Source organism: Triticum aestivum, chromosome 2B, assembly GCF_018294505.1.
Source record: "Triticum aestivum cultivar Chinese Spring chromosome 2B, IWGSC CS RefSeq v2.1, whole genome shotgun sequence".
NCBI lineage: Eukaryota > Viridiplantae > Streptophyta > Magnoliopsida > Poales > Poaceae > Triticum > Triticum aestivum.
In genome coordinates, this window is record NC_057798.1 from 280,668,782 (window position 1) to 280,682,029 (window position 13,248).

Below are 13,248 nucleotides of genomic sequence, written 5' to 3' on the forward strand. Positions count from 1 at the left end.
TAGTTCATAGATTTTTCTGTTAGATGTGTAGTAATTTAGATGTGTAGTTCATAGATTTTTCTGTTAGATTTTTTTTCATATTGTGTTATCAATTTTTTCATATTGTGTTAGATTTTTTTTCTGTTAATAGATTTTTTTGGTGATATTATTGTTGAATATGCATGTTTGTATGTTCATATATATGCAAAGATCGAATATGTCAAATTTTTATGATTTTTCTCTGTTCATAGAATTTTTATGATTTTTTTCTGTTGTTATATTGTTCATAGAATTTTAATGATTTTTTTGTTCATAGTATTTTCTTTGTCAACTTATTGTGTATGTATAGGAAAATTGTGAATAATATAAGTCATTTATGAATATGTTCATATTTAGAATAGAGGAAAAAGGAAAAAATAAGAAGAGAAAGTGTTTAATATAATTAGTTAGAAAAATACTAGTTTATTTTTAGTAAGTACTACTTTATTTTATTTATAGTAAGTGCTTCATATATAGTTGAACTAGCTAGTTGATTACTAAACTACTTTATTTTACAATATATAGAAGTAGTTTGTTTTTAGTAAGTACTACTTTATTTATTTATAGTAAGTGCTTAGTAGTTGAACCTATCCCGCATCCTCGTCGTAATCGACTCGGCAGTGGAGGCCTGCTTGATCATGGCCATGTTCGGGACTGGGCTCCGTCGGGCTGGTATTGGGAGGTGCTACCTTCCGGGGGACGTAGGTTGGTGAGGAGGTAGCCCGTTGTTGACCCGATCCTTGTTTGGTGGCGGTCGCGTGGGCCAGTGACGATGCCGAGGCTTCCGGACACTGCGGAGGTGGTACGTCACCGTGTCAGCGAGCAGGACAAGCACGTCCATCGCTACATGGTTGCATTAGAGGGCAGGTTCGACAATACCTGGCAGGTTCTTCAGGGATCTCACTTGAGCTATGATCGTGTGATGGTTCCTTATCTTTGGGTGTCCACCGCCCGCGACGATACCCGTCGGGCGCTACGGTTCTAGTTGTATTAGTGATGCTATATTAGTGATAATATTCGACGATGTATGGACACCAAGAGATGATGTACTTTTGCTTATAATTATTGAATGCATGCTAATTTGAATACTACTTTATTTTATGATTTGGTTTTGCTTATTTTATGATTTGGTTTTGCTTATTGAATGCTCATATTCGAAAAGTTCTTCTTCATTCCCGTGTGCTAGACAATTTGGTGTAATAATGCACTCGGGAATGAAAGGAGGAGCTACGTACCATCACCGATAGTCAACCCGTGATTAATAATAATGATCTAGTTTAATATTTGAATTATGAACATAGGCCGGAAATGTGTACTCGGACGACGAAAACCGCCCGAGGGAGTGCGACTGGTGCCACGACGACCGAGGTATGTGCGACAGGTTCATTGAGCTGGACGAAGATCGGCGCTTCAACATTAATCTCGAGGAGACCTTCGATGTTCATACGGTACGCAACGACGACAATAGTTTTTTTCGTAATTAAGCACGACTTCAACTATTTTAACGTGTATTTTTCATCTTTTCCAATTCGACGAGCTTATCCCATGCTATGCAAGACGCTATGTCTCGGAGAGGATGGGTTTTGAAGACCATGAAAGTATGGAAACCAAAAAAATTCTCCTAAGGACCCATCATGGTCTGGATTTTCATGTAAAGTTGTACAACGCTGAGAGTGTAACCCATTTTGGTTGCAAAAATTGGGAAGCACTTTGCAAGATGTATGGTTTTGATGAGGGTATGCTTGTCACCATGGATCTTGGTGATCCTACAATCGAGCAAGAGAGACCTTCTATTTGGTTCCTTGTGGATACACCTCCAATTCTTCCCCCATGTGAGGTTAACATAGTTATTAAGTAATTTATATTGTTTATTTCAAAATAGTTGACATCTTATTTCCATTGACATCTTATTTTCATTCTTCAAAGAATGTGCGGAAGATGGTAGACCAAACCTACTACACCGATGGCTCCGAATTAACTTATAGGGAGAAAAATCATCTGATCACATTTTGTACTGATCTTGAGAATTACAATGTCTACAATCGAACTCCTCAACATTATGGTCAATACGTGCCACTAGTGCACGTGTTGAACTACGGTAACTACCATGGAGATGCCCTGGTAAGATTTTTTACTATTACGACATCCGTGCATCTTTTTGCACACTTCTAAAACTAGTACATCATTGCTAACTACAAAGTTATTACTATGTTTTTCAACAGATAATCCCGAATGATTGTGTGCCTCATCTGATGTATACGCACGGTAGCATTCATGTTTTGAACATACAACCAGGTCTTCCTATGAATCTGAATTGTCCATACCGGGTTTCAAAAAGAAGTGGAGACATGACAATCAAAGAATGGAAAAAATGTATGGACAGTCGTAAGGAGCTTTTTGGAAGCAAAAGGCAGCGAAGCGCAAGAATTGGAGGCAGGATGATCTCCATTCTTCATAATGGAGAGCCAGGGTCTCTATTATTTTATGCTATTTTACCTTAAGGGTCTTTAGGTCCTACCTGATACTGATGATCATGTGCTAAGAACAATTATGTAGGGTTGGGTTCGATGACTATGAGGATGATGATCGTATGACTTATTATTAATAACGAGTAGAAGTTGTATGATGATGCATGATTAGTAGGACTTGTTATTATATATGATGACGTATGATGCGAGCATGCATGAGTTATTATATCAGCGGGTGAAATGAACATAGCAGCAGCGTTGGTAAACCAAGGACGAAGATATAAGAGAGGACACTTCTCTCTATTAGCTAGCTAATAACAACCTAAAAATAACACCCAAAACCCCTAAAGCGGCCACTTTTTTTAAAAAAAGAAAAACATCGACTTTTGGTCTCGGTTGGTGCCACCAACCGGGACCAAAGGCCCCCTGACTGGGCTCGGCGCACCGGCCACGTGGAGGCACATCTGTCCCGGTTCGTGTTTGAACCGGGACTAAAGGGGGGAGGTATTAGTAATGACCCATTAGTCCTCGTTCATGAACCGGGACTAAAGGCCCTTAGAATCGGGACAAATGCCCCCTTTTCTACTAGTGGAACCTGATCAGCTGGCAGGGGTCCCGAGGGGCGTAATTGAGCATTACCTCAACATGTGCCCCAACGTGCGCCCCATGAAGCAAAAAGTGAGGCGGCAGTCCACTAAGAAGCAAGCTTTCATTGTCCAAGAGACCCGCAAGCTAGAGGCGGCAGGGGTTCTTCGCGAGGTCCGCTACCCAGATTGGTTGGCTAACCTAGTTGTCGTGCCAAAGAAGGGAGGAAAGGAACACATGTGCGTCGACTTCACCAACCTCAACAAAACCTGCCCACAGGATCCATTCCCGCTTCCTCGCATCAACCAAATCGTCGACTCCACCGCTAAGTGTGACCTGTTATGCCTCCTGGATGCTTTCTCGGGCTATCACCATATCAAGATGGCAGTAGAAGACGTGGAAAAAACGGCTTTCCTGACCCCGTGTGGAGTGTACTGCTATACATGCATGCCGTTGGGGCTGCGCAACGCAGGTGCGACCTTTCAGCAGCTGATGCACATCGCATTGGGTCGACAACTCGGGAGGAATGCTGAGGCTTACGTCGATGACATTGTGGTAAAGTCTTGGGAGGCAAAAACCATGATACAGGACTTGGAGGAAACCTTCACGAGCCTCAATGAGGTGGACCTACGGACCAACCCAGAGAAGTGTGTATTTGGAGTCCCCTCGGGCAAGCTCCTGGGTTTCCTCGTATCTCACAGGGGCATCGAGGCCAACCCGGAGAAGGTCAAAGCAGTCGAGAACATGAGCCTGCCGAAGACCCTCAGAGAGATGCAGAAGCTCACCGGGCGTGTGACCACGCTAGGACGCTTCATCTCCAAGCTGGGGAAACAAGCACTGCCCTTCTTCAAGCTGATGAAGAAGAAGGGCCCCTTTGAATGGACTAAAGAGGCTGACAAGGCGTTCCAGGATCTCAAGAGGTACTTAACCAGCCCTCCGGTGATGGTAGCTCCGCGTCCTCGAGAGCCCCTAGTGCTCTACCTTGCAGCCACCCCCTACTCCGCCAGCGCACCCCAGGTGGCTGTTAGGGAGGAGCGTCGGGCCAAAGCCGCATCAACCGTCTGTGTCAAAGCAAAGTAGAGCCAAGAAGGCTTCACGGAGACCGCGGCCACAGCCAAAAAGGATCAGCCGCAGCAGGGGAGCATGCCCGGAACAGAAGAGGCCCCTCCAAGCGATCAATCGCTGGGGGTGTCGGTGTTAAAACCGGCGGATCTCGGGTAGGGGGTCCTGATCTGTGCGCCAAGGCTGATGGTAACAGGAAGCAAGGGACACAGATGTTTACCCAGGTTCGGGCCCTTTCTATGGAGGTAAAACCCTACTTCATGCTTGATTAATATTGATGATATGGGTAGTACAAGAGTAGATCTACCACGAGATCATAGAGGCTAAACCCTAGGAGCTAGCCTATGATGGTATGATTGTAAATGTGATCGGCCTTCTAAGGACCAACCTCTCCGGTTTATATAGACACCGGAGAGGGCTAGGGTTTACATGGAGTCGGTTACAAGGAAGGAAACACAATATCCGGATCGCCAAGCTTGCCTTCCACGCCAAGGAGAGTCCCATCCGGACATGGGACGAAGTCTTGAGTCTTGTATGTTCACGCTTCAATAGTCCGGACATTGTACACAGCCCGGCTGTCCGGATACCCCCTAATCTAGGACTCCTTCAGTAGCCCCTGAACTAGGCTTCAATGACGATGAGTCCGGCGCGCAGTATTATCTTCGGCATTGCAAGACGGGTTCCTTCTCCGAATACTCCAAGGCAATCACCGAACACTCAAATCATGTCCGGATTCATAAGATGATCTTTAAACACCACTGTAGAGAGAATGATATTTCACAAATGCAATCTGCTAACAACTTTTTCTGATGACGTGACATGTTATTATGGTCGGATCATTATTCGAGTCATTTTCCCACAACCAGCTACAACGCATATTACGAGGTGGTTTCTATGACACATCTTGTCAAAGCATAGATCGTGTCCCCTTATTACGGGATTCTCATCAATACGGGTATGGGTAATCCCACCACGCCATTAATCGTGGCACTTGGGAAACAAACGATTCCCAACGGGCAAGTGGGGAGGCGCACCGCTTTCGGCGCCTCTATAAAGGGATAAGATTTCCCCATTTTCACCCACGCCTTCTTCCTCCTTTTCCCACTCTTGCCCCCTCGAGCTCTAGCGCCCAAGCCCAAGTCTTCTCCGCACAGCTAAACATGTCCGGAGCAGGAGGCAAGTGGGTGGCTTCCACCGTCAAGGATAAGCACATCACAAATCTTCGGGCGGCCGGATACTTGTCCGCGGACATAGCGCACCGGCTACCGGACGCTGGGCAGGTCATTCCGACCCCAGGACCCAACGAGAGGGTCGTATTCGTCGCCCACTTCGTCCGTGGACTGGGATTTCCATTCCATCCCTTCGTCCGCGGGCTCATGTTCTACTATGGGCTAGATTTCCATGATCTAGCCCCGAACTTCGTCCTCAACATCTCGGCGTTCATCGTCGTATGCGAGGCCTTCCTCCGCATCAGGCCTCACTTTGGCCTATGGCTGGAAACCTTCTGCGTGAAGCCGAAGGTTGTGAGCGGCCAACAAGCAGAGTGCGGAGGGGCCATGGTGGGCAGAATGCCCAACGTCACATGGCTCGACGGCTCCTTTGCAGAGACCGTAAAACGATGGCAATCGGGGTGGTTCTACATCACTGAGCCGTGCGGCGCCAACTGGGCGGCGGCCCCCGAGTTCCGATCCGGAGCCCCCATGCGGCTCACCTCCTGGGAGAAGAAGGGCCTGTCCTAGGGCGATTCCACGGAGCTGGCCAGGGTCCAGACATGCATCAAAAGCATGAAGGACAAGAACATCAATCTTGTCAACGTGATCCAGGTCATGCTCATTCGCCGGACCCTGCCCTGCCAGAGGTGGGCAGTCAATCCGTGGGAGTTCGTCCCAACCGAACACAAGACGCTCCAGAAGCTCTATGACATGACGCACAAAGGCGCATGGAAGGTGTTGTTCAAGGCCTCTGAAGTACCTTCTCCCACATCCGAGTACCGCGGGCTTCACACCGCGCGGGCTCCTAGGCCGGTGAGTTCTCAGACTGACACCGAACCCAGTTCTTCCCAATATATTCATGGGAGTGCCTTAAGTAGTTGTGCATATTTGCTTCAGGACCATGTGGAGACAGCGGAGCAGGTCTACTGTCTGGCTCCGCTGCCAGAAGGCCCAGCGGATGCTCTCGTAACGGAGATGCTGGTCCCGGCACCATACAAGGTGCCGGAGAAGAAGGCCAAGAAGAAGGCTCCGGGGACCCGAAAGGGTCTCCGGCGTAAGGTTGTCCCAGAAGCCTCGTCCGAAGACAACGAGGCGGACTCCTCCCGAGAAGGGGAGGAGGAAGAAGAAGAATACGCCCCATCCAGAAGGGATGAGGGGTCCGAGGAGGTGGACCAGGTGGCTGGAAAAGGCCCCCAGCGCAAGGCCATCATACCCTTGTCGTCTGATGACGACGAGACAGATTCCTCCCATGGAGGCGGGAAGAACCAAGAAGAAACTCCACCTCCCCGCACTAGGGGGAGAGAAAGAGAAAAGCCGCCCCAGAGGGGGAGGCTGGGGCGTCCAAGAAGGGGAAGGTGCCCCTTCTGGACTACTCCGCCACAGTCGCTCATCGTGAGGAGGGGTGGCTGCCCAGGGGGAAGCCCCTAGTGCGATTGTAAGTGTCCGCATTCTATCATGATTTCACTTATAGTTTTTGTATTTACAATGCCGAACATATGTGCAGTCCGGCCAGGGATCACCCCGAGGTATCTTCCTCCGGGTCCTTGAGCGATTCGGAGATGAATTCGCTTCCGACAGCCACTACTCCTCAACCCGCGGACGACACGGAGGTGTTGTCCCAAAGGCTCCCAGAGCGGGGGGTGACTCTGGAGACGCCCCGAGGCGGGGTCCTAGACGTCGGACACGCGGGGTTCAAGATCCCCGCGGATCGTGTCGACGAGAGCCATGGCCAGCCGAGCTCCCAGCCAAACACAATGGTTCCAGACTCAGGCGGGCGACCCCTCGTTAGGGAGGGCGAGCCGTTTGTATCGAGGACTTCCGTTGCGCATGAGTCTAATGAGAAGTATTGTTGTGGATAAGCATGATGTGCTGCTTGCTGCTGCTGCCTCTACTGCCGAGGTTGCCGAACTGAAACGGGACCTGGAGCAGTCGCAGGGAGAGCTCGACCTCACAAAGAGGCAGCTCAAAGAGAACAAGGGTAAGTGATTCCCTCTCTTATGCATTTGAGGCTACTCAAAATTGGTGAGCCTAACACCTAAGTGCCGTGACTGTGTAACAGGGGCCACCACCGAAGTGGCGTCCCTGAAGAAGGCGCTGTCCGAGGCCGAAGACAAGGCGGCCTTGGAGTGTAAGGAGCGCAAAAAGCAAAGTGCTAGGGTAGGTGAGGTACAACAAGAGCTCCAGTACCTCGGCAAGAAATGCGAGTCCGTGGAGCATGATCTGAAGGCGAAAGAGGTCGAGCTTGCGAAGGCCCTTATGAATTTAAAAGACGCCAAGGCCAAAGCCGAGAAAGCACAGCAGGAGATCCAGGAGGCCAAGAAGATAGCAGCGGGTAAGAAGTTCTTTATGCAAAGCAAACATGTGGAGGAGGCGTTTCTTTTACTTACTCGAATTCGGAGCTCTCCAGGGGCATTCGCAGATCTGCCACGCATCGTATTAGGCACTGCGGAGTTCTATCGTGCCCAGGAGGGGAACTCAACGGAGAAGTTGTTCTGGTCCCAATATGCTGGGGCCAAACACCCGATGCCTCTGAGTGACCAACTGAAGCAGTTGGTCAAACTCCACAGGGCAGCCCAACTGGCTATGAAAGGTTTCATAGTCCGGATGTGGCCTGGTGAGCTCATGCCCAGTAGCTACTTTGGCCTGATCAAGCGGATGGTGGATGCCTGCCCGCGGCTTGAGGTGATCAAGCGATCCGTTTGCATCGAGGGTGCCCGCGGCTTGAGGCAAGCTGGATGTGGAGAAGTTGGTCAAGGACGGGCCGCCGGAGGGCAAGGTGCATCGCCATCCCGAGCTGTACTATGATGGCGTTATGAAGGGTGCTCGTCTCGTGGCTGATGAATGTACCAAGGACACCGTTTTTGAATGAATTCACTCCTAACATGCTTGTAATTTATGGACGAAGTTACTTGCGCTATGTAGCGCTTTTGTTATTTAAAATATTACATTCTGTGCGGCTGTTTATAAAATCCTGAAAGTAGGCCAGTCTTCGGCTTCCGCCCCCACGTGACTAGCACTTAGGTGTTCGTGGAAAACCCGGACACTCTTTATCCAAATGTTTGGTCCCTTAAGGAGGTGTCCGACGCAGCGAATGAGGCAATCAGACTATGCAGCTTTATAACTTTCACTTAGCCATAGAAGTCTACAATTTTAAATTTCGGCGAAGCCCCTAGAATCGGGAAGGCCGAATTGGGGCGCTATATACGCCTAGATCGGACAAAGCCGATTTATCGCCTAAAGCGGAAAATCTTTAAGGATTTTAGTACCTCTCGAACAGCGACCAGCTCTCGCCACATCATGCCGGTCAGTTTTTGGCTTTCTCTACTGAGGTGCTCGTCCGGAAGAACCGGGACACAATTGCAGTAGTTCTCCCTGCGCTACCTTAGCCGATATAACGGAACGTAAGGCACCAAAACAAGGGAGCTGGGCTATCCCAACTGTATACCCAAGACATGATTCGGAGCTGATGCATATAGTGCTATAAGTTCAGGGTGCCGCACTGTTGAAAGTGTTCGGACTTTATTTGCTATATTACGGGGCACCATGAGAAGCCCCTGGCAAACTGACCGTACCAAGGTGTATGGATGCAAAACCAAATAAACATTTATAGGAGAAGAAAATGCTCAAGTAAGGATAATAAGTTGACGCTATATATGATCTCCCATTGATGAAAAATATGTTTAAGTGTATCTTTACAATGGATGCATTAAGCAGAGATAAAAAATAGGACTATTTGACATGTCCTATCCAGGGGCAGGCTGTGTACAGATGGAGAAAGCAGGTATAATGATCGTAAATAGATTCCACCTGGGTATTTCCTTCTGTGCACAATGTCTGTTGCCTCCTTGGATGTCTCTCCCATATGAGTCCAGTAATTCGGCTCTTCTGAGGATGCTGCACTAACACGGTGTCCTGAAATGTAAGAGGAAAAGAGTATGAAGGTGTTTGTCGGTTACCCGCACTATTGACCGAGTCGTTGATGCGCCTCCGCCTATGCCCATGGTATCTTGAGTGCGTAATTGTGTACGCGTGGCACGAATGCTACTTTGAAGGGGCTTGGGAGGAGGCCGGACTGCTAATCACGCTCTTGATGATCTTGTTGCGGGGTGCTCCGGACTCGCTTGACTGTGCTCAAAGTTGTCGCGGGATTGGTTTGTTGGAGTAGGCCGCATTGTACTTCTGCCGCGAGGGCTGCCGTATGCTCTTCTGTTCGAAGGGAGCGGTCCATATTTCCATTGACAGTGATGACCCCACGCGGTCCTGGCATCTTGAGCTTGAGGTATGCGTAATGTGGTACCGCATTGAATTTAGGGAATGCGGTTCGTCCGAGCAGTGTGTGGTAACCACTTCGGAAAGGGACGATATCGAAGATTAACTCTTCACTCGCGAAGTTATCCGGGGATCCGAAGACCACTTCCAACGTTATAGAGCCCGTACAGCGGGCCTCTACTCCGGAAATTACACCTTTAAAGGTAATTTTGGTGGGCTTGATCTGTCACACCCTAGCTAGTCATGCATCAGAGTGTGTGCATCATGTTTAAAATTCCATTTAATTTGAATTGGGGATTTGTGAAACCCTCAGAATCATTTCTGAAAATGACCCAAATAAAAATTTCTCCAAAAGGGTCCAAGAAAATGCTCATGTTGCTCTCTGAAAATATTGGACAGAGATAAAAATCAAACCAATATTTTTAAGAGCTCATAGGTATTTATTTTGGGCATTTGGAATTAATGCATAAATATTTGCATTGGAAATATATTAGTTATATATATTAATATATGTCCAAAAATTATGCCACCTGTTGGGGAGCTCTGGAATAATATATCTAGCTCCTGCAAAAATTGGCATAAGGTTATAAAATGATTTAATATTTTATTTAAATCAAAACAAATGTCAGAAATTAGAAAACAGAAATAAATAAAAGGGAGAACCTTACCTGGGCTCCTCCCTGTGCAGCCCAGCCCGCTGGCCGGCCCAGCCAGCAGGCGGCCCAGCCTGCCTCCCTCCTCTGTTGTCTTCGTCCTCGACAGAGGGAGGGGAGTGTGCCCGGCGCGCGCGCGCGCCACCGCGCCACGCCACCTCCCTCCCTGCCTGCCTGGCGCCCTTCTCGTCGCCCTCGATGCCCCGGACGACGCCACGCCCTCCCCTGCTCTCTCTCACTCTCCCTCGGTTCTTCCCCTCCTCTCCCTCGCTCTCTCTCTCACGGCCGAACACCACCATCGCTGCCGTTCGCCATAGCAGCCGTCACCGGCCACCCCTCGCCCCTCCGCTGAGCTCAGGAGCTCCGCCGCGACCCCCTCTTCCTCCCCACCAAGCCAAGCCCCTCGGGAAGCTCTGCATCGCCTCCACGCCATCGTCTTCCTCCTCGGGCTCCGACCACCATCGTCGTCGATTCGCCGTCTCCAGCGCGTCCCCGAGCCCGCTTCGACGCCCACTGCAACCGCGGTGAGCTCCGCCACCGTTTCCCCCTCTTTTCCCCCTCGTTCCCGCACCGTAACCCCGTTTCCCACCACGGCCGAACCTCCGCCGTCGCCGAGCTCGCCGTCGACGCAGCTCCGGTGACCATTTGGTCACCCCGGCGAGTCCAACAAGTCCGTAAGGACCCGTAGAACCCCTCCAGCGCCTCAGCTCCCTTGCCTGCGAGCAGCAACGCCGATCCCGACCGCACCCGCACTCCGGCCGCCGCTCACGAGCTCGCCGTCGTCGGTACCGGCCACCACAGGCACGGCCACCACCACCGTTCGACGCGCGGGAGCAAGGGCTCTCCAACGAGCCCAAGCACGGCCTCGCCCGTGCCCTGTAGCGCGTTTCCGTATCGCGCCGCCGTCTCGGGCCTCGCCAGCGTCATGTCGCCGGTGGGTTTGACCTGTTTGACCTGGGGTTTGACCCCCCCAGGGTCACTGACGCGTGGGCCCCGTCGGCCAGGTGGTCAGATTAGTGCTAATCACTGTTAGTTAACCCCCTGACACTGACCAGTGGGCCCCAGCGCCACTAATTCCTAATTAGGATTAAATTAACCCTGTTAAACCCCCCTGTCACTGACGTGTGGACCCCACACGTCAGGTTTGACCCCAGCCAGCCGCAGTTGACCACTGACGTCATGCTGACGTCATGCTGGCGCAATATATATATTTCTGGATTTAATTTAAATCAGGAAATTCCAGAATATTATTTATACTTCAAAAATTCATAACTTTTATTCTGTAACTCCAAATTAGACAAATTATATATGAAAAATGATCAGAAAAATCCAATCTATCCATCTGTACTATTTTCATGCATGACTAAACAAGTTAAATTGATGTTTTAAGCAGAACAAGGAAAAGCACTTTAAAAGGCCATGTTTGAGTTTGAAATTTGAATCTTTGATTCAAATTTGTTCAAACCTTCTGGTTTTAGTTGCATTAGCCCAACACACTCATATTGCCATGTTTCATGCATGCATCATATTGTTGCACATTGTTTGGTGATGGTTGTGTATCGGTGTCCTTTGCGACAGGTTCTGCCTCCGAGGAGTACCGTGATTACCCTAACGAAGAACCGTATCAGTGCATCGAACCATCAGGCAAGCAACCAACCATTTGATCATATCGATACAATCCCATGTTCTCGCTCCTGCTCTCTTTTACTGCATTAAGACAACGCGTTTCAAACTGCTGTGTGCTACGGTAGTTGAACCCATTTCCTCTGCATGACCTGTCATTGCCACAGTAACTAGATGAAACCCACTAGCATGTGTAGGAGTTGATTGAGCCATATGTATGTGTTGTTCCTACCTTGCTATGCCTGCTATGCTTAGAGTCGTGTCAGGTCTGGTTCATCTGGGTGATGGGCTAGAGCGAAATGATTATGTCGGTAATGAGAGTGGTGTGGTGAACACGATTTGGTAAAGGTATCGATGAGAGGCCATGTAGGAGTACATGGTGGGTTGTTTCATTGAAGCCGACCTTAAGCACTGAGATCTGTATGTGTGATTTAAGATACAGCTACTACCATGCATTGGGCCCTGAAATATGACCCCGCTCGACTTCTTATTCACCCTAGCTCTCTGTCCAGGAGTTGCAAGTAGTTTCTGGTGTTTGTAGCCTACTGGAGGCCGTGGACAGCGCTGACCGTAGGGGTGGGCTGTGATGCAGTAGGTACGTGGCCGGGTGTACCGAATACCCGTTAGGTATCTCGGGAACCCTGTTCACATCGTTCGGGGCCGTATGGGAAACCTCGGCCGGACTCCCTGCGGATGGAACCTGGATAGGCGATAAACCTGGACTAGAGGCTTAAGTGTTTAGGTAGGTCGTGGTCTACACCCACGTCGGCTTTCGCTTGAAGTCTGCCGAGCACATGTCGTGTGCAGACGCTAAGTGGTGGAAACATGTATGAAGAAGTACACCCCTGCAGGGTTATCATAATCTATTCGAATAGCCGCGTCCGCGGTAAAGGACTACTTGGTTGCCTATACAGTTCATAGACAAGTAAATGGAAACTACTAAAAGCCTCAAGATAAGTGTGAGTGCCGAGGATGGCTCTTCCGTAGGAAGACGGAGGCGGATCCTCGGTAGTGTATTGAGTTGGTGAGTAGTGGACTCGTGTGCGCAAAACCATTTCAAGTTGAAGTATCGTAGGATAGTCTAGCCAAGCGTCAAAGCTGGCTTGCTGCAATAACTCCACCAACCCTTCTTGATAATATGCATGTATGTAGGATCTGATGTAAGTCTTGCTGAGTACCTTTGTACTCATGTTGCTATAATTTACATTTTTACAGAAGACGCTGCAACCCCTTTTGATGGGTTCTATGTAGACATTGACATCAACGAGTAGGCTAAAGGCCTAGGTGGTGACCCTGAGCTTGTGAAGGACCATGTAGTATAGCTAGGCTTTCCAAGCCTCTTTTATTTTACTAGTTGTC